Below are 22,661 nucleotides of genomic sequence, written 5' to 3'. Positions count from 1 at the left end.
CACCTCAAGACTCAACTACTGTAACGCGCTCTACATGGGGCTGCCCCTGAAAAGTGTTCGGAGACTACAATTGGTCCAGAATGCAGCCGCACGAGCAATACTGGGTGTACCGAGATACACCCATGTTACACCTATCCTCCGCGAGCTGCACTGGCTCCCCGTTGGTCTCCGAACGCACTTCAAGGTGCTGGTTATCACCTTTAAAGCCCTACATGGCCTAGGACCTGGATATCTACGAGACCGTCTCCTGCCACATACCTCCCAGCGTCCGATAAGATCTCACAGGATGGGCCTTCTCCAGGTGCTGTCAACTAGACAATGTCGTCTGGCGGCTCCTCGGGGGAGAGTCTTCTCTGTAGCTGCCCCAGCCCTATGGAATGATCTACCCCGAGATCCGGAACCTCCCCACTCTCTTGGCCTTCCGAAAGTCTACGAAGACCTGTCTATTCCGGCAGGCCTGGGGCTGTTGACCCTTGATTAAGTTCCAGCCCCACTAAGGTTGAGTGTATGTTGTGTTCTTTTAATTTGTTTTGTCTTTGTATTTTAAATTCTTTAGTATTTTTAAAACTGTTTTTATGTAAGCCGCCCGGAGTCCTTCGGGATTGGGCAGCATACAAATTCATTAAATCTTGAATCTTGAATTTGCATTAGTACTTCAGTAAGACTGCATTTACTTGATTCACGTTGCAACACGGGTCAGAGAGAGAGACTACATCTATAAAAGCCAAAGTGTAGGAGTTTCCTAGTCTCTGACATTGAGGTGTGTGTTAAGACAATGCCAAAGAGTAAAGACCTCAGCAATGATCTTAGAGAAGCAATTGTTGCTGCACATCAATTTGTGAAGGTTTAAAAGGCCATTTTCGGATACCGTATTTTTCGGAGTATAAGATGCACCCTTTTCGCTCAAAAAAAGGGTGAAAATCTGGGTGCATCTTATACAGTAAATACAACATTTTTGGCCTCCTGAAACCTTGCCTGCTTCACCAAAATGGCTGTGCATAGCCTTTAGGAGGCTTCCAAAGTGCTCCTGGGAGCTGGGGAGGGCAGATATGAGCTGAAACGGGCCATTTTTCACTCATTTTTTATCCCCTAGCCCCCAGGAGCACTCTATAAGCCCCTTAAAGGCTGTGCATGCCCTTTTTTGGATACAAAAATGGGCCAGTTTTTGCGAGAAACAGCCCGTTTTTGGGTGGTCTGCAGAGTACAAAAACTTTTTTAAAAATTTTGCCTCTTGAAAGTCTTGGTGCATATTATACTCTGGTGCATCTGATACTCAAAAAATTTGGTAATTAAAAAAACATCATTCTACACTGAGGAAGATTATTCAGAAGAGGAAACATTCAAGACAGTTGCCAATCTTCCCAGGAGTGCTCATTCAAGAAAATTCACCCCAAGGCCAGACAGTTCAATGCCCAGAGATATTGGTAAAAAAAGGGGGTTATATCTCAGACTCTATGTCAGCCTGTGCTTCGCTTACTTGCTTTCGGATGCCATGGCAACGGGGGGGGCATGGTACTTGGGATGGGAATAAATGGTGCAGGAGAGATAGTCAAAAAGGGAGCTTTGTTCTCACCATCTTCTCAGCATGGTATTGGCCGATGTTTGGACCTGGTCAAGGCCAACCATCCTGCATACCAACCTGATGATGGTTTCTTGGAGATGCAACCCCCATGACACTGAAGTGAATTGCAGATTGGGCAATGGGGTGGGGGTTGTTGGAGGGAGGGGGCTGGGCAAATGTTTGATATGTATGATTTTTCGCTTTTCTGACTCAGACCTTGCTTTGCTTTCGCAGCTATCTTTTCATAACCAGTAAAAGTATTTTACCATGTTGGGGATAGAATGTTTTTGTCCACCAAGTTCCTACAAACCACCCAAAAATCAAAGAAGCCGGGGCCAAAGTACGTAGGTCCGTTCCCCATTGTAAAAATCATAAATTCTGTGTCGGTGAAGTTGGAGCTGCTGAAGAACCTTAGAAGAATTTATCCTGTATTTCATGTGAACCTGTTGAAACCAGAGGACACTTCTTCCTTTCATCCACCTCAATCTTCACCTCCGGTCCCTCTTTTTATTGAGGGAGAGCAACATTTTGAAGTTAAAGAAATCGTAGACTACAGAAAACATAGAGGTCGCATTCAGTATTTGGTCTCCTGGAAACATTTCCCAGATTTTTACCTTTATCACTGTCTCCCCAGTATTTATTCCTGGCTAGGTCAATCTCCACATCTGCTGCCAGCTCGTACCAGCCGTGCAGGTTGCGTGGGGCCCCTCTGTTAACACAGTTGTGGTATATAACTTGGTTCAGGCCATCCATAAAACTGTCCATTAAAGCCTCCTCAGACCACTCCCACATAAGCACTGACAGCTCACGAAACTCTTGGATGTACTCAGCCACTGGACTTCTTCCCTGAGTAAGAGTTTTCATCTTGGCTCTCGCCTTACGCTCAGGTAGCAGGTCATCAAAGCGGTTCCTCAGGGCGGCCATAAATACATTGATGGGGGTGTGGGAAAAGATGAGGAAAAAATACTAAGTTAGGGTTCCATGCTGGTTGGCACCGTTAGAGGCCTTAACGCATCTCAGTGTATTTAATTGGACAAGAAACATAACATATAAAGACATTATGACAGAAGATGGCAACATGAAAACAAAGATGGAATTAGAGCAGCAGGGCAAGAATCTGGAATGGTGGGAATATTTACAGATTAGAAATAGGTTTAAAAGCGATAAGGTACGGTTTGGGATCTACCCAACCCTCAGGGGCTAGATAAGATTTTGTTTGGTGGAGATAAGAAAATGTTATCGAAGATTTATCAGTTTTTGACCTGTCAAGATGCTAAAGAAGAGATGGATAAAAGCCTTCTAATAACATGGGAGAGAAACTTTGGCTATGAGATTGAAATGGGCAAATGGTGGGATCTATGTAGTAAGACTATTAAACTTACAATATCTACAGCATTTAAAGAAAACATATACAAGATGGCTTATAGATGGCACCTCCCCCCAACGAGGTTAGCCAAAATGTTTCCTGGGTTACCTCCACTGTGTTGGAAATGTGGAAGAAGGGATGGCACATTCTACCATATTTGGTGGTCTTGTACTGAGGCCATGAAATACTGGAGAAGGATTCAAAAATGGCTAAAAGAGGTTACCGGGGCAAGCATGGAATGGAAACCCGAGAATTTTTTACTAAGCATAAAACCAGAAAACATGAGTAAATCTATATGGTATTTGAGCCTACATATAATTGTGGCCGCAAGAATAACTTATGCCCAATTTTGGAAATCTACTACCATACCGCCGGAAGATGCCATAATTAAAAAGATCTATGAATGTGCAGAAATGGACAGAATGACGGGTTGGCTGAGGGACAAAGGAGAAACAGAACATTATCTTAGCGGAACCTATGGTATATGTGGGCGACAAGGAGAACAGCAGGGACTTAAAACGGGGAAAGTTAAATAGCAGTTGTTAACAATGGGAACTAAAAGTGAACATGGGTATTGTAATAGATCCCTGAACTTTGTAACGAGAAGATGCTGCTTAGAGACTAAACAACGAGGAAGGGGAAAAAAAAGTTGGGCTGTGAATGACTGTCACCGCGCGGGTGGTGGTTGTATGTTTAAAACAGTATTTGTATTTGTATGTTTTATCCTTAAAAAATGTATAACCAATAAAGATTATTTTAAAAAAAACACATTGTAATTCCTCAGCAAGGGAAGTCATCATTATGCAAGGCGACCATCCAAGCTGCTGCCTTATTCTCCAATGCTATTGTCACAACTTTCACCTTTGCTTCCTCGTTGGGGAAATCTTCTCCAAACTGTTGCATGAAATTCCAGGCCTGGACCAGGAAAAATACCAGTTCTGTGGGGTCCCCTCCAAATTTCACACGAAGAGGAGGAACTTTTACCATTCGCCGTCTTCAGGGGGGCTCCCCCCCTTGGAGGGGCTCGTGTGGCTGCTGCTGCTGCTGAGCCTCTCCGATCCTGATCAGCTCTGCTGTCTGCCCCCAGGGTCCCCACTCCCCACAGGGTGAGACAGGTCCTCTGCACGTTTCTCTTCTTGATCAGGAAAATCAGCTTCCCTCTCAGCCTGGCGCTTACAAAAACAACATTTCTCCCAATTGGAAGAATTTCATAGTGTGGGACATCATGAAATCCTGTTCTTCGGCTTCCTGCCAGGCAGCTGCAGGTCGCCGGTGTCAGCTGGTGATAACTCGGGCAGGGATTTCCTCAGGATCGTACCTCCTTCAGTAACCAAGAAAGAAATATCTCAACTCCATTGTTTGTGGAATTAAAAGTACTTTTACTGGCTATGAATAGATAGCAGCGAAGTAAAGCAAAGTCTGAGTCAGAAAAGCATGAAATCATACATATCAAACATTTGCCCAGCCCCCTCCCTCTAACAACCCCCACCCCATTGCCCAGTCTGCAACTTCCTTAGGTGTCATGTGGTTGCATCTCTAAGAACCATCATCAGGTTGGTATGCAGGACGGTTGGCCTTGACCAGGTCCAAACATCGGCCAATACCATGCTCAGAAGATGGTGAGAACAAAACTCCCTTTTTGACTATCAGTCCTGCACAATTTACTCCCATCCCAAATACCATGCCCCCCTCCCCATTTCCATGGCAGCCGAAAGCAAGCAAGCGAAGCAGAGGCTGACATCTGCAAGGGATTGATAAAGTCATACAGAAAAGAATTATTTCTAGTTATTGCTGCTAAGGGTGGCTCTCCATATTATTGAGTCATACTTTTTTCACACATGACTTCTCCATTCTTTTAAATGAATTAATTGATGACCTGATGTCACGTGTTGTTGTTGTCCATCAGTGGCTGTATTTACCTACTTTTAAGAATTTCTAAGTTCTTAACTATGTCATGATTTCTACTATGTCCTGATAAGTAAAATCATAAAAGTCAAGGAGAGTGTACTTCCTTTTTTACATGACTGTGTATCTGGAAGTCCTGGGGATAGAGTACACATTTGCAGATGCACTCAGAGAGAAATACAAATACACACACCTACAACATGGAGAAAATCCATGTCTTTCAAGCCTAAAAAATATCTCTGGCTAGTCAAACCTTTTGTGCTAATGTTAATCACACATTTGATGAATTTGATGATTGCTCATATGTTGAGATGGCAAGGCTGAAGTTTAGGCCTCAACAGGTTTCTGCTAGTCTGAAGTGATAGCAAAGAAATGTATAAATATCTGTCTTGCACTATGCTCAGGGTTCCTTCCTCCTTAGGAGGGACCCGTCACTTCTTACGCTGAAGGCCCATCTAATACCACAACAGATTTGCCTACAAAAAAATCAGGCAAAGTCTTCAAATCAGTCAGTTTCTCAGCTGGACACAAAATGGGAGATTAGAAATGAAATTCAAACCATCTCTACACTCATCACTTTGGGTCACGTGGGTTTTTTCGTGTGCAATAAGGGTGGAACATTTCCTGAAGCACTGATCACACTCAGGGCACATAAATGGTTTCTCCCCTGATGTCGATAAGGACATGATTTCCCACCGAGATCTTTCCCACAGTCATAAGGGAAAGTCTCATAAGGTGTCTCATAAGATGGGAACCGTGATTGAAATTTCCCCCCACAATCGGGACATCCAAAGTGTGACAGGAAAATTCCAACAGGGAAACAAAGGCAACAACACAAGGAAAAATTCTTACTTTAAGATAAGAAGTTTATTGTTTCTAATAATTTGGAACATTAGAAATGAATAGATAATAGCAATAATACACTGCATTAACATATTAATGCAGAGGGCCAATGAGAAATAGCAAGTCCTACAAGGACTGCTGTAAATCCAAGAGTCCCCAGCCGATCTTGAACCTTATCTTTTATACTATTCTTCTAACCACATTCTTGCTTCCAGTGCCGTGCGGTGAGGTTTATGGCTGGTGAGGCAGTCCTTTCTCCCAACACCCCACTGTCTAAATCACTTTCTTTCGCCTGCCTGAGCTCTGACTGGTGGGCGAAAGAAAGTGGCAGCCCACCAGCACAGGCCGGTGAATGAGACTTTCTTTTGCCGACCTGCGCCCGTGGCAGCCCGCCATCAGAGGCAGGTCTTTTGCCCCCCTCTGCTGGCTTTTCTCTCATGTGGATCCTTCCATGAATCACAACAGAGTTGTTCTGGCCAAAGTTTTTGCCGCATTCAGAGTATTAGTATGGCTTTTCTCCACTTTGGATTCCTCTCAGGAATAATCAGCTATGAGTTGCACGTTGTATCTTTCACACAACAGGCACATCTATGGAGCTTTTCCACAACTCATATTCCTGAGGAGATCAAAATTATGGACGATCCCTTGTTTAATGCTGCTTTGATTTAGTGGTGATATTCTTCCTCCCAGAGTGAGGCTTGCCCCACTTTCTGCCCAGTAACTTCTAGATATTTCCCTTTTTTGCTCAATAGAACAATAATCCCCCTTGACTTTTCATGTAACATATGCTTGAGTTTTGCATACTCTGCTTTCTCCAGGTAGAAATCTCTTTTTTGTTTTCTCTTTTTCCTCTCTTACCTGCCTAGGAAGGTGAAGAATTGTGTGTTTTTCTGGGGGAAGTGGAAAACATTTTGATTTCTGGACTGATTTGTTTTCCTTTTCAACGTTGCTTGTTATCCACAATTGTTCAGAGTGCTCATATTGCCATCCTCTTTGTCTATAGGATTCAAATAAAAGTGTATCTTTAATTGTGCATAAAATGGTTGCAGAAGATGAGAAAAAAAAGAAAAAAAGCTTATGTTACAATGAAAAAGCAAGCATGCCACAATGCTACAATAATTTTACATTAATCATGATTCATTTGACACATGGAAGACTACCCAGATCCAAGTTCAGATATCCATTCAATGATGAAATTTGCTTGTTGCCTGGGTCAATCAATGAATTCTTAGCAGGGCAAAGGGATGTTTTCAAATACAGTCCAGTGAAAAAGAAACTACACCCTCTTTGATTTCTATGGTTTTACTTATCAAGACATAATAAATATCATTACAACAGAAGAGAATAACAGAATTGGAAGGGACCTTGGAGGTCTTCTAATCCAAGCCCTGCTCAAGCAGGAGACCATATACATGGTCACTTCTGGTTTACTTGAAGGGCCGGATTTTGCCCTCCTGAGGCTTCAGGGAAGTCTCGCGGAGGCTCTTGAATGTTTCGGAGGTTGAAAATCGGAGCTACAGAAAAACTAGAAGTTCCCATTCCCTAAACTTCCAGGTTCCCCGTAGGTCCATTTTTCACCCTCTGGAGCCTTCAGAAACCTTCTGGAGACTTCCCTGAAGGCTCCAGAGGGCAAAAACTGCCCCTATGAGCAAACCGGAAGTGACTTCCGGTTTGTCCGTAGATCCATTTTTTGCCCTCTGGAGGCTTCATCGGCCCCATGGGGAACCCGGAGGTCACCAATCCCAAACTTCCAGGTTCCCCATAGTTCCTTTTTCACCCTCCAGAGGCTTCAGGGAAGCTCCTGAAGCCTCCGGAGGGCCTCCGGGGAGGGGGGGAGGCTGTTTTCACCCTCCCCAGGCTCCTAGAAAGCCTCTGGAGCCTGGGGAGGGCAAAAAAAACTGTGCCAAAAGCGATGGGTGGTGTGCTGGTTGCACGCACATGCGTGGGGGTGTTGCGCGCATTGAATTTTGGGTGTGGGCATGCCCGCACACAACCTCCCCTGCTCTCCCCCAGCTTTTGGCACGAGAGCCAAAAAAGATTAGCCATCACTGCCCTATACCGTTTCAGAGAAGTCACTCTCTTGTGTCTTTTGAAAAGCCTCCAGTGATGGAGCACCACAGTGACAGCCAAGCACTGCTAATAAAGTGCCCTTGATCAATTGATGTGATTGTTGCTGCAAACTTTGACCTGATCAATTGATCATCAGCAAGTATGACTACATCTATAAAAGCCGAAGTTGTAGGAGTTTCCTGGTCTCCGGCATTGAATAGAATAGAATAGAATTTTATTATTTGTATGCCGCCCTTCTCCGGGAGGAGTCAGGGCAGCGAACAATTCAAAAGGGGGAAAGGGGGAACATAAGAACGAAATACAAATAATAAAAATAGGCAACAGTCACACAACCATACATGTCAAGAGGGGAGGGAACTCATCACTCCCAGGCCTGCCGGCAAAGCCAGGTTTTGACGGCTTTTCGGAAGGCCTGGAGAGAGGTGAGGGTCCGAATCCCTGTGGGGAGTTCATTCCAGAGGGCCGGAGCTGCCACAGAGAAGGCCCTGCCCCGGGTAATAGCCAGATGGCATTGGCTGGTAGATGGCACCCGGAGGAGGCCAACCCTGTGAGATCTAATGGGTCTGTGGGAGGTAATTGGCAGCAGGCGGTCTCTTAAGTACCCAGATCCAATAGCATGAAGGGCTTTATAAATTACGACTAGCACCTTGAAGTGTATCCGGAGACTGATTGGTAACCAGTGCAGCTTGCGGAGGATAGGTGTAACGTGGATGTACCGAGGTGCACCCACAATTGCTCGCGCGGCTGCCTTCTGGACGAGTTGAAGTCTCCGAATACTCTTCAAGGGCTGCCCCATGTAGAGCGCATTGCAGTAGTCCAGTCTTGAGGTCACGAGGGCGTGAGTGACTGTTGCAAGCGCCTCCCGGTCCAGGTAGGGACGCAACTGGCGCACCAGGCGAACCTGGGCAAATGCCCCCCTGGTCACAGCCGACAAATGGTGTTCTAAAGTCAGCTGTGGATCCAGGAGGACCCCCAAGTTGCGAACCCTGTCTGAGGGGCATAGATTTTCACCCCCCAGCCTGAGTGATGGAATATTGATCAAGTTTTTGGGAGGGAAACACAACAGCCACTCGGTCTTGTTTGGATTGAGTACAAGCTTGTTAACCCCCATCCAGACACTAACAGCCTCCAGGCACTGGCACATCATGTCAACCGCTTCACTGAGTTGGCACGGGGCGGACAGATACAGCTGTGTATCGTCCGCATATTGATGGTGTTTTATCCCGTGCCGTCGAATGATCTCACCCAGTGGCTTCATGTAGATATTAAATAGCAGGGGGGACAGGACCGAACTCTGAGGAACCCCATATTTCAGGGGCCTAGGGGTCGACCTCTCCTCCCCAACTAACACCGACTGCGACCTGTCCGAGAGGTAGGAGGAGAACCACCGAAAAACGGTGCCTCCCACCCCCACCTCTCGCAACCGTCGCAGAAGGATACCATGGTCGATGGTATCGAAGGCCGCTGAGAGGTGTGTGTTAAAACAGTGCCAAAGAATAAAGACATCAGCAAGGATCTTAGAGAAGCAATTGTTGCTGCTCATCAATTTGGGAAGGTTTAACAGGCTATTATATTTGATTATTCATGTTATAACAGCAGCTAGGATTGCATTTGCACAAAATTGGAAAAGTGAAGAGATCCCTAAAGAGGAGAATGTGATTAAGAAAATATTAGAATGTGCAGAAATGAACAGTTTGACACTGGCTATCAAAGAGAAAGAACAAACTGATTATTATTCAATTTGGGAATCTTTTTACAGGTGGTTACAGAATAGACATATTTTTGGGGAATGTTTACAAGGCCATTTCCAAACAATTTAAAATCCATCTTTCTACACTGAGGAAGATTATTCATAAGTGGGAAACATTCCAGATACCGTATTTTTCGGAGTATAAGACGCACCCTTTTTCCGCAAAAAAGAGGCTGAAAATCTGGGTGCGTCTTATACACCGAATATAGCACTTTTTTGCCTTCTGAAGCCCTGCCCGTTCACCAAAATGGCCATGCATACCCTTGTTGAAGCTTTCAGAGAGCTCCTGGGGGCTGGGGGGGCAGAAATAAGCAAAAAACGGCCAGTCCCCCCCCCCCCGCAGCACTCTATAAGGGTTTGTATGCAGGTTTTTTTTTTGACAAAAAACAGGTCCATTTTCGCGAAAAACGGACTGTTTTGGGGAGTTTTGCAGAGTACAAAAACTTTTTTTTTCCTTTCCAAAAGCTCTTTAACTGATTGATGAGAATTACATTGATCAAGTGCTGTGCCAGCAGAAATAAGGTGCTTCAGATTGTCAGCTGTTTCCTTCTCCAGCACATGGATAAATACATCTGGAAACATCTACCTACCTACCTACCTACCTACCTACCTACCTACCTACTCACTCTACCTACCTATCTACTGTATTTTTCTATTTCTCTCTATCGATCTACCTGCTCTCTCTCCCTACCTACCTACTGTATTTCTCTCTCTTTCTCTCTATTCCTCTACCTACCTACCTACCAATTCTCTCTCCCCACCTATCTACTGTATTTCTCTCTCTCTTTCTATTTCTCTATCCGTCTACCTACCTACACACGCAATCTCTCTCCCTCCCTACTGTATTTCGCTCTCTCTCCCCTTATCTACCTACCTACCTACCTACCAGGGGTGGGTTTCTCGCCCTGTTCCAACCGGTTCGGTTGGAACAAGGCCGGTGGCGTCCTTGCGCACGCGGCACTTGCATGCATACTAGCGTCTGTGCGATGCTCCAGCTGCTCCTGGAGGATCGCGCAGGCGTTGTATGCGTCCTGCGCATGCGTGGAAGCGCAGAATTCGGCAAAACCGGGTAAGGAGCGGGTGCGGGCGGGCGCGCGGGGGGCCCTTCGCCGTTCCCGGAAGTTACTTACTTCCTGGTTCGGCGACCAACCGGATCGCAGGGACCGCCGCGAACCGGTTGAAACCCACCCCTGCTACCTACCCTCTCTCCCTATCTACTGTATTTCTTTCTATTTCTCTCTGTCTACCTACCTACCTACCTACCTACACTCTCTCCCTACCTATCTACTGTATTTCTCTTTCCATTTCTCTCTCTCTATCCCTCTACCTACCAACGCACGCAATCTCTCTCCCTACCTACTATATTTCTCTCTCTTTCTCTCCCTCTCTATCCACCTACCTACTTTTTTTTATTTGCCCCTTCAAAACCTTAGTGTGTCTTATACTCCAAAAAATATGGTACTCGCCAATCTTCTCAAGAGTGGACATCCAAGAAAATTCACCCCAAGGCCAGACGATCCAATGGCGAGAGATTTTTTTTTTTAAAGTTATGTATCAGACTCTACAGGCTTCAGTTAGCATGTTAAATATCAAGATTCATGACAGTGCAATTAGAAAAAAACGGAACAACTCTGATTCATTTGGAAGGGTTGCTCTTCTCTCTAAAAAGGTCATAGCAACATGGCTGAGATTTGCAAAGTTGCACCTGGACAAACCACAGGACTTCTGGAACACTGTCCTTTGCACAGACCAGACCAAAGTGGAGATGTTCGGCCGTAATGCACAGTGACATGTTTGACAAAAATCAAGCACAGCATATCAGTACAAGCAACAAATGGCTGTTCAATCTCCCCTGAAAACCGTCCAGTGATGGCAGCACCCACAACTTCTGGAGGGAAGCCATTCCCAAAGAATCAACCTTAATTAATACAATAATACAACAGCAAAGTTGGAAGGGACCTTGGAGGTCTTCTAGTCCAACCCCCTGCCTAGGCAGGAAACCCTATACCGTTTCAGACAAATGGCTATCCAACATCTTCTTAAAGACTTCCAGTGTTGGGGCATTCACAACTTCTGGAGGGAAGCTGTTCCACTGATTAATTGTTCTAACTGTCAGGAAATTTCTCCTCAGTTCTAAGATGCTTCTCTCCTTCATTATTTTCCACCCATTGCTTCTTGTTCTGCCCTCAGGTGCCTTGCAAAATAGTTGAACTCCCTCTTCTTTGTGGCAACCCCTGAGATATTGGAACACTGCTATCATGTCTCCCCTAGTCCTTCTTTCTATTAAACTAGACATACCCAGTTCCTGCAACCGTTCTTCATATGTTTTAGTCTCCAGTCCCCTAATTTAAAAAAGGTTTTTAAAATCTTCCCACCAGAAGGAAAATTGCAGCCACCAGTTTCACAGCGGGCAGCACCAGTGGGCTTAAATTCGGGGAGGGAAGAAACCTGCAGCAGCAGCAGCAGCTGAGATGCTTCAGCCCAGTTGCTTCTCTGCTTCCAGGCCGTGGAGGGAACCGAACAGCCCGACTTGCTCCAGGACTCTCCTCCCACCGGCCCTCCACTCACCTTCCAGCTGCTGCTTCGATCCTTGGAAGAGCAGAAGAGCCGCCCTGCACGCCTCCTTCCTCCCTGAGTCATCCGGAAGAGGACGTTCCTCTGCGCTTCTCTCCTCCTATCCTTTCTAGCAATTGTTTAAAACTCCTTTTTTAAGCGAAAGAATGGGGTAGATGGCTTTCTAAGCACAGATGTTACCTGACCGCCATCTAGCGACAGGAGATGGAAACACACACTTGTCCAATCTCCATCAAGGTGTTTGGAAGATGTTTTCAGTGATTCCATGGCAGCAGGTCCTTTTCGATTCCTCGAATCTCTCTTTGATCAGTTTCCATCCATTGTATCCTAAAAGGTCCTTAAAAATCCTGTCCTTAGAATTTGGGTGGGAGAAGGCAAATTTTAATCCCATCAACTGGAGCTGAAGGTTTTTTCTTTGTGAATAGGCTGGCCTGGATTTCTTAATGGGCACAAAATCTCTAAAGATACTTTCTGCCTTTGTTAAGATTTTTCTCTCCATTTCTCCTTTGGGTAAATATAATATTCTGCCTCTCTTTAATATTCCCCAAAACATTTCATTCTCAGGGTGGGTGGGTTCGTGATTACTTCTCACAGTACACTGACACATAACCACGCCAACTTACAATATCTGTTGTAGCTGTGGTCATTAAGCAAATCACCATGTTCCGTTCAGTGCAATGTACCATGACTGTGACTTACAACTTCCTGTCATTTTTGTTTCTTGGAGGCCAATTGTGAAGGTTCCAAATGGCGATTCCATGACTGTGGGACACAGCAACTATCGTAATTGCAAGCCAGGGCTGCCCCCAAATAACTGTGATGGCCACAACTTTGAAAAACACTTGTAAGTCTACTTTTTCAGTACCAGTGTAATTGTGAAAGCTGAGTAGTAAGTGGTAAGCAAGGACGGTCTATAAAACTGAACAACCCAAAGACTGCTTGATAGCTATTATTTAAAAAATCCTAGGTTAAACACAGTTGTGTCAGGATTATAAATGGATAGTGCACCACTACAAAATCATACGTTTTGTTTGCTAGGTATGGAAGTAAAAAAAAAATCACAGAAGACAGCAGTGGCATTATCAGTTCCATATTGTTTCCAAGAAAAGAACATGTCTACAAAATCACAAGTTAACCCTAATATGAAGAACTAGTTTTAAAGCATGTACCACCAATGGAATGAAATCTCAGGAGTGAAGAAAGTTAGCACCGACTCCTCCCCTAGAATAATGAGGTCTCTCAAATGAGATTATCAAAAAAATTCCAACATCAAGTTGGTTCCTACCTGTTTTATATCTTTGTAATGTAGAACACCCACGATATGTAAGCTACAAGTTCTGCTTTAGGTCAGGGCTGCTCAGTGGGCTGGCAATGCTTTTGTGGAATCCAGTGTGCAGAGTGTGTCAAGCTTCAAATGGCGTTTTTGCTGTTGCAACTATTATCGTTTCTCATTTTGCAAAAAAAATTATGGGGAGACAGAAGGGGGAGATAGAACAAAGCTCCAGACATCGATGCCAGCCATGGGAACCAAGGACGTTTCGGCAGGTTTACCAGAGCCAAAAAAGACTTTCTCACAACAAAACTAGAAGTCTCCATTGGACAATGTGTCCTGGCCTAATAGCAGGGAGGGAAAACTTGGACTTTAACTATGTGCATTTGCACGGGAAATAGACAGATCTTCTTTTGCCCTCATCTTTGCCGATATGATGTATTCATTAAAGCTTTGCTGCTTGCTACCTGTCCAGAGAGAAAATCTCCCTGTTCCTATGAGCAATGTGAAAGAGAAATGTTGGACTGGATAACTCTGAGGAATGGACTTCAGGACAGGATCTATTTCCAAGGAAGATTTTATTCTGGTAAACTGAGCAGAGGTAATTTCCAAAGAGGAATGGGTGATGACAATTTCTCAACGGAGAAAAAGACGGAAGGTGCATTATATTATTTTTTTCCTTTTTTTGACTCCTTTCCTGCTTCTCTGTATCAATTGTTTTTATTTGCTTTGCATATCTTATTAATTAAATTTTGATTTACAAAAAGGAATGTGTATCAAACAAAGAGTGGGGCAACTTTGATACATTTTTGTATGCACATCTGTATTACCAATCTTTCTTCCAACCCTTTGAAATGCCTTTTGGAAACATTTCTCTCAGCATATATAGACAATCATCTCCTCTTCCCAAGCCCCTCTTTTCTAGCCCTGCTGGTTATGTGACTTTCTCTCTTTGACCTAATGAAAACTTCTGTGTATGCAAAGTTACAGACGCACAAGACATTTAGCATGGGTGTGCTTGGAAGCATCTCTGGCCAGCATGAATGAAGTTGGCTTCCTTTAGTCTCTCACCCATTGAAACTCTTCAATCCTAAATCCTTGGCAGCAACCATTCCAAAAAGATTTTTAAAATTTATACAAAAATAAATACAGGTAATCCTTGGGTTACAAGCGTTCTCTTAGCAAATGTTCAAAGTTACACCATAAGCCCCCTCCCTTCCCCTCAGCATTTACAAACAAATCCCGAAATTATGAATACTGGAGCACCACGGCTGTTGTTCATCCTTACGAACGACCGCAGAGGCTCTGTTATATTCACCCCTATTCTCCCAACCCCAGCTGAGTCTTCACAGGCATTTTGCCTGTGGAGAGTGACTTACCTTGCAAAGATCTCTCTGTTGTGCTTTATTTCCCGGCAGTCACAGAGGACAGAAGCCTAACATACCACGAGATCACACAAGGTCAGTAGTCTTGAGTAATCTGACACTTTAGGCATCTGTTATCTGTGAATTGAGGTGTGGATGTTTGCAAATAGAGGGAAGACTTCAGTCTTTCAGGCCTTCCCTCCATTTGCCGTTTCCTTGCCAAAGCCTGCAGGGAGATTGCATTTGTCACCGGCTTGAAGAACTTCTCTTGCTTCTTTTGAGGATTTTGCTATATCCCTGAGATCAGCAGGACATATTCTTTCTCTTCACCGTCTCTTCTGGACAGTTTAAGTCCATTTGGACCACCCAGTGGCAAAAGTATTGGCTGTGGTCTCAGAGCATTGAGACTACACAACCATCTCGTCGCGACATTGGCTCCTCCCTGGAAGATTGCATTCCTTTTTTTTTTTTTGCAGATTTTTTATTATTTTTTCCCTTCTACAACATCTTACAGTCATTACATCAACATTGTTATGTCATACCTGTACATATATATATATATATTCCGCTTCTATATTTACACACCTTTATACACAGTTCTCTCTCTCTCTCTCTCTCTCTCTCTCTATATATATATATATATATATATATATATATATATATATATATATATATATAATGTGGTGTGTGTGTGTGTGTGTGTGTGTGTGTGTGTGTGTGTGTTTTTATTTGTGCTGATAAATAAATAAAATAAAAATATATATATTGTTTTTTGGCTTAATTAATTTTTTTCCTGTTTTGCAGCCATTTGTATCAATTGTTCCAAATTTCATAATATTCTGACTCTTCTTTATCTTTTAATCTCAGTGTTAATTTGTCCATCTCTGCACAATCCAAAGGTTTTTTTATCACTAATTTGTCCGAAGAGGTATTATTTTGTTTCCAGCATTGGGCAAATGCTATTCTAGCTGTAGTTACCAGATGTGTTAATATGTACTTAATTTTCTTTGTATATTTCCCTTTGATTATTCCCAATAGAAAGATTTCGGGTTTGTATTTGATCTGTTCTCCTGTAATTTCTTGCATCCATTTCCAAATTTTTGTCCAATATTTTTGTGTTTCCGGGCAGGTCCACCATATGTGATAATAGGTCCCTTGTACTTTTTTACACTTCCAGCAGGTCGGCTTCATGTTTGGGTACATTTTAGCCAATCTTGTTGGTGATAAATGCCAACGATAAAACATTTTGTATACATTTTCTTTAAGTGCTGCTGATCGTGTTAGTTTATAATTTGTGTTCCAAATTCTTTCCCAATCCACTAGATCTATGTTGTAGCCAAAGTTTTTGCACGCTATCATGCAACCTTTAAATTTTTATTCTTCTGTTACTTCTAATAAATATTTGTAAATTTTTGTTATGAATTTATTTTCCGGGCCAATTAAAATGTTATCTATTTGTTGTAATTCTGTTTATATTCCATATTCTTCTACGTCTTTTTTGTATCTCGATTGTGGTTGGAGATATGGCCACCAATCTATATTTATATTTTGCTCCTTTAATTCTGGATTTGTTTTCAAATTCCCTTGGCTGTTTAAAATTTCACTATATCTAACCATTTTCGATAGATCTAGTGTATTGGAATGTGTCATGGCTTCCATAGTGGAAAGCCATGTCGGTATTTTCATATAATATTTTTCTCTAATTTTATTCCAGACCTGTATCAGTGCATCTCTAATATAGTGTCTGTGAAAGTATTTTTGTTTCTTTTTACCCGCTTCCCATAGGAAAAAAAAGCCATCCCATTTGCAAATCGTGGCCCTCTAATGTTAGTATTCTTTTAGTTTTTAAATTTATCCAATCCCTGATCCATGTTAGTGCTGCTGCTTTGTAATAAAGCTCCCAGTCTGGGAGTCCCATACCACCTCTGCTTCTGTCATCCTGTAGCGCTTTCAACTTTATCCAGGCTTTCTTCCCTTGCCAGATAAATGTTAATATAATCTTATTCAATTCCGTGAAAAAAATCCTAATTTTATGTTTGAAATAGGTATAATAGTCTGGGTAGTACATTCATTTTTATCGCTGCTATTGTCCCTAATAATGTTAGTTGTAGTTTCCCCCATAGTTCTAGATCTTTTTTTATTTGTTGCACTAATTTTGCATAATTATTTTCTTTTATAGTTGAGCACTTTGCAGTTACCATATTCCAAGATATTTAACTTTCTTTGTCACTTGCAGTCCTATTATCCTTTCTAATTCTTTATTTTGTTCTTCCTTCAAATTTTTAGTTATCATTTTAGTCTTTTCTCCATTAATCTTTAACCCTGCTACATCTCCATATTTTCCTAGTTCTCACATTAAGCTATTTCCTGTTTCTAGTGGGTCTTCTATAATGAATACCAAATCATCTGCAAAGGCCTGGATTTTATATTCCTCTTTTTTAATTTTAGTTCCTCTTATCTCCTAATTTTGTCTAATTCTTATTAAAAGACTTTCAAGCATCAGGATGAAGAGTAGAGGTGACAGTGGGCATCCCTGCCTTACTCCTTTCATTATTTTAAAGGTCTCTGTACTTTCCCCATTTAATAATATATTTGCCTTTTGGGTGGCGTATATTGTTTCTATTAATCTTTCAAATTGGTCTCCTAATTTCATATTCTTAATTTGTTGTATCATGAATTCCCAATTTAAATTGTCAAATGCCTTCTGTGCATCCAGAAAGACGAGTGCCACTTGTTTCTCTGGATGCGCTTCATAGTACTCTAAAATATTTGCAATTATTCTAGTGTTATTCCTGATTTGTCTTGTTGGGAGAAATCCATTTTGGTCTGGATGTATATAGCCATTTAATAGTTTTTTCAATCTCTCCGCTATTATTGTTGTGAATATTTTATAGTCGGCATTCAAAAACGAGATTGGCCTATAGTTTTGAATCTGTTTTTTATCTGCACCTTCTTTAAATATTAATGTAATATGTGCTTCTCTCCATGAGCCCAGTATTTTTGCTTTCATCAGTGCCTCGTTATACATCTCCAGCATCAAGGGTTCTATCAATTCGTTCAATTCATCTATTATTTTGTACCATTCTGCTGGGAATCCATCTGGGCCTGGCATTTTATTATTTTTCTGTTTCTGAATCACCTGTTTCAATTCTAGTTTCGTTACTTTTTGACAACATTTCTTTCATATCTTCTGCTATTGTCGGGGTTTCTTCTCCATTTAAATATTCTTTTATTTGTTTTCCATCTACTTGTTCCCCTTTATACAGATTCTCAAAGTACTTGTATTTGCCAAGGTGGCGCAGTGGTTAAATGCAGCACTGCAGGCTACTGCTAGATCAGCAGGTCAGCGGTTCAAATCTCACCGGCTCAGGGTTGACTCAGCCTTCCATCCTTCCGAGGTGGGTAAAATGAGGACCCAGATTGTTGGGGGCAATATGCTGACTCTCTGTAAACCGCTTAGAGAGGCCTGAAAGGCCTATGAAGCGGTATATAAGTCTACTGCTATTGCTATTGCTATTGTATGCAATCTTTTTCTCCCCTTCTATTGTATGTTGAAGATTGCATTCCTATAGGGCCTCAGCAGCCCTTTGCAAACTGCCTTTGTTGCCACCAACTGAGCTTGGGAGGAGTGGGTGTGTCCCTCCGAAGTCCTGTTCCTACAGGCAAAGGCTTTTTGCAAGGGGCTGCCAAAGCCTACAGGAACGCAATCCTCAAGTGATTTGCCAATGAGAAAGCAACCCTAAGAAGTCGCGCACAGCCTCTCAGGGCTGCTTTCTTGGCGCCAGATGCCTTGTCAAGCTTATCCGGAGCAAGAAAGCAATGAACGTGTGGGCGAAAGCAGGGAGTGATGTCGTTCAATGTAAGAGATTCACTCCCACAACTTCTCAAGTTTCGGATGGAAAGGGGAGGATCCATTACATCCGTAACCTAAGAACTCCCCATATCCAGCAAGTTCTGCTGCTAATGACCAGATAGGCATTATCACACTAATATGTTGCCATTTTTTCCTTCCTCCTTCCCGTTTAATACCATTACATATTTGCCTACAAAAAATTAGGCAAATTCTTTGTAGTCAAATTAAATAGTCAATTTCTCAGTTGGATTTACAGAGGGACTTTAGAAATGAAATTCAAACCTTTTCTACACTCATCACTTGGGGCCTCATGTGGATTTTCTTGTGTGCAATAAGGGTGGAATTTCTCCTGAAGCACCATCCACATTCAGGACACTCAAATGGTTTCTCCCTTATGTGTATAAGCATATGATTTAGAAGGCTAGTCCTAATACTGAAATCTTTCCCACAGTCTGGACACTCATATGGTTTCTCTCCTGTGTGAGTTCTCTGGTGTGTCACCAGGCTGGAATTCTCACTGAAACTTTTTCTGCAATCAGAACATTCAAAGAGTTTTTCTCCTGTGTGAGTCCTTTGATGTGTCACCAGGCTGGAATTGGTAGTGAAACTTTTTCCACAATCAGGACATTAAAAGGGTTTCTCTCCTGTGTGAGTCCTCTGGTGTATCACCAGGCTGGAATTGTGATTAAAACTTTTACCACAATCAGGAAACTCAAAGGGTTTCTCTCCTGTGTGAGTTCTCTGGTGTGTCACCAGGTTGGAATGCTGACTAAAACTTTTTCCACAATCAGGACATTTAAAGGGTTTCTCTCCTGTGTGAGTCCTCTGGTGTATCACCAGGCTGGAATTGTGATTAAAACTTTTACCACAATCAGGAAACTCAAAGGGTTTCTCTCCTGTATGAGTTCCTTGGTGTGTCACCAGCCTGGAATGATGACTGAAACTTTTCCCACAATCAGGACACTCAAAGGGTTTCTCTCCTGTGTGAGTTCTCTGGTGTGCCAACAGGTTGGAATTCAGACTAAAACTTTTACCACAATCAGGACACTCAAAGGGTTTCTCTCCTGTGTGAGTCCTTTGGTGTGTCACCAGACTGGAATTGGTACTGAAACATTTTCCACAATCAGGACACTCAAAGGGTTTTTCTCCTGTGTGAGTCCTTTGGTGTGTCACCAGGCTGGAATAGTGACTAAAACTTTTACAACAATCAGGACACTCTAAGTGTTTCCCTCCTGTGTGAGTCCTTTGATGTGTCACCAGGCTGGAAATCCATAGGACTGCTTAAGTATTGAAAGGTGATACCAAGGAAGGATAATTGTGGAATTGTTGTTGAATATTGGTTTATACAATTATAATAATTATAATATATTATTGATATTAATGACAAGGTATAAATAAGGTAAAAGTTATAACCAATCGTGGGCAAGGTCAAAAAAGGGGGTTAAAAATGGCAACCTCATCAAAATTAGGGAAAAAGACCATACCCATTGTGAGTTCAGCAACGCCCACCTCCTCAAATCAAAAAACAATGGAGAGTGCGTGGGGGTTGGAGAAAGGGGAAAAAATGGCAGAATCAGCGGGACCAGCACCTACGATGCAAAACATGCAATCGATGCTCCAGATGATACAGGAGACCTTGGCTATAAGCCAAGTAGAGACAAGGAAAAGTCATGAAGAATTAAAAAAGGAAATGGGAGAATTGAAAGGAACAATAAAAAATGTAGACGATAAAGTTGAAAAGATACAGAATGCCTTAACAATCAACGAACAGTATATCCAATGTATGGGGAAAAAAATACAACACTCAGATCAGAAGATGGGAAAAATGGAAATAGAATATAGGCAACTTAATAAAGAATTGGAATTGTCAATAATCCGACTCGAAAATGAAAAAGCGGCATTTTACCTAAGATTTCAAAACATACCAGAAGAGAAGGAGGAAGATCTGAAAGGGAAAATGATTAATATCCTTACTGAATTTCTGCAAAAAACAGAACAGGAACTGAGAGGAATTATTGATGAGGCTTACAGGGTGAATACTAATTATGCAAGGAGACATAGGCTCCTGAGAGAAGTACCTGTAAGATTCACTAAGAAACTGCCAGAGATGAAGTGTACAAAAAAACCAGAGAAGAGACGATTATACTACAGAGAAAAGAGCTGACCACGCTTAAACAGATTCCACGGAGAATCCGGGAACAACGCAGGCAATACCAATTTTTAACAAACGAGTTGAATAAAAACAGAATAATGTACAGATGGCTGGTACCAGAAGGGGTTCTGGTATCTTGGCAAGGAAAAAGATATAAGATAGAGAATTTAGAAGAAGCACACAAATTCTATGAAGAACACTGTAATAGGGAAAGAAAACAAGGAAGCAAAGAGGAACTAGAATACAGAGGTCAAGTGGAAGAAACATCAGAAGACAGCAAAAGAAGCAGGAGAGAAGAACAGAGGCAAGAAAGAGAGAGAGCAGAGAAGGAAGGTGCGAGAGGGAAAAGTCAGATACAAACTAGAAGTAAAAGAAACAATCTCAACTAAAGATGGATCAAGAAATAACAATTATGTCGATAAACTTGAATGGACTGAACGCACTAAAAAAAAAGAGCCCAGATGTTTAATATTCCTAAGAAATTGAAAGTAGACCAGATATGGGTTAATTGGTATAGATGGATGGAGCAAAGAAATAAAAAGCAATGAAAGAATAGAACAACTCTCAAAAATAATAATTATGAGTAAAACAAGGGGGTCATGATTGGTGAAATCGAATCAGGATGATAGCTGGCATATAGACTGTAGAATGATAGAGAAAAAAAGGAAATGATATGAAAAAAAATGGACTTGTGGAAATAACACCCTCAAGAAAACATAAACTGGATTTGAAAAAGACACCTATAACAATAGAAAAAGAAAGGAAGGGAAGAAAGAAAGGAGGGGAGGAAGGAAGTAGAGAATGGAGGGACGAAGGAAAGGAAAGAAGTGGAGGGTGGGAGAGAGAGAGAGAGAGAGAGAGAGAGAGAGAGACGAGAGATAGTAGGAGAGGAAGAAGAAATGTGGAGGAGAGGTAGGGGAAGAAGAAAGAAGTAAGGAGAGATGGGTGGAAGGGAGAGAAAGAGAAGGAGAGGAGGGAGAAAGAGAGAAAAAGAGAAGGAGAGAGGGTAGGAAGGAGAAGAAAGAGGGTAGAAGTAGGGGAGAAGTAAGGGAAGGAAGAAGGGGAAGGAGAGGAGGAAGGAAGGAAGTAGAGAAGGGAGGGAGAAAAGAAAGAGAAAAGAAAGTGGTCATAGCAGGTGTGAAGGATGGTAAATAATACATTCCAAATTATACCTTATACCCTTTTAAATAGAATAATAATATAAGAATGGCAAAGAAAAAGAATAACTATGTGAATGTATACCTATAACTGCATGTAAGAGAATAGATGACAGTAAAAATATAAAGCACAATATAGGTAAATAATACTTGATCATAAGTAGCTAAGTATAAATAAATAAATAAATGTATATAAAAATGGATAATGAGTAACGAGATTATGAACGCAAGACAGAAATGTATAGAAAGGAAAACACTAATTGCAAAGAAACCGATTCGGAACTGCTGTATGATATACGATGGAACTTATTGTTCCTATGTTGTTAAGTTATGTGGTTATTTTTGTTAATGTGTTTATGTGTCCTGTTGATGTGCTTATGTGTATAAAATAAACAATAAAAAAAGAATTATTTTTAGTTGTTGCTGCTAAGGGTGCCTCTACATATTATTGAGTCATACTTTTTTTCACACATGACTTCTCCATTCTTTTAAATGAATTAATTGATGACCTGATGTCACGTGTTGTTGTTGTTGTTCATCAGTGGTGTATTTACCTACTTTTAAGAACTTTTAAGTTCTTAACTATGTCATGATTTCTACTATGTCCTGATAAGTAAAATCATAAAAGTCAAGGAGAGTGTACTTCCTTTTTTACATGACTGTATATCTGGAAGTCCTGGGGATAGAGTACACATTTGCAGATGCACCCAGAGAGAAATACAAATACACACACCTACAACATGGAGAAAATCCATGTCTTTCAAGCCTGAAAAATATCTCTGGCTAGTCAAACCTT

The 22,661-nt window shown here is 42.0% G+C and overlaps 2 protein-coding genes and 1 pseudogene across 2 annotated transcripts in view; 2 read left to right on the top strand and 1 right to left on the bottom strand.

Annotated features, from left to right (window-relative positions):
- The window catches only part of LOC116504800 (zinc finger protein 850-like), a 361,571-nt gene extending 349,401 nt beyond the window's left edge, over nucleotides 1-12,170 (bottom strand). Inside the window, exons 1-2 of the mRNA XM_032212027.1 lie at nucleotides 12,064-12,170; nucleotides 6,534-6,672 (exon numbers count right to left, since the gene is read on the bottom strand). The gene's annotated coding sequence lies outside the window, so the exon portion shown is untranslated. The remainder of the gene's footprint in view (nucleotides 1-6,533; nucleotides 6,673-12,063) is intronic.
- LOC116504750 (zinc finger protein OZF-like) overlaps nucleotides 1-22,661 on the top strand; it is a 183,981-nt gene that overhangs the window by 42,037 nt on the left and 119,283 nt on the right. The gene's annotated exons all lie outside the window — the stretch shown is intronic.
- Nucleotides 1-22,661, top strand: part of LOC116504798 — a 133,148-nt pseudogene that overhangs the window by 76,361 nt on the left and 34,126 nt on the right.

This window comes from Thamnophis elegans, chromosome 2 (assembly GCF_009769535.1).
Source record: "Thamnophis elegans isolate rThaEle1 chromosome 2, rThaEle1.pri, whole genome shotgun sequence".
Classification (NCBI taxonomy): domain Eukaryota; kingdom Metazoa; phylum Chordata; class Lepidosauria; order Squamata; family Colubridae; genus Thamnophis; species Thamnophis elegans.
This window is presented reverse-complemented; position numbering and strand designations above follow the sequence as displayed.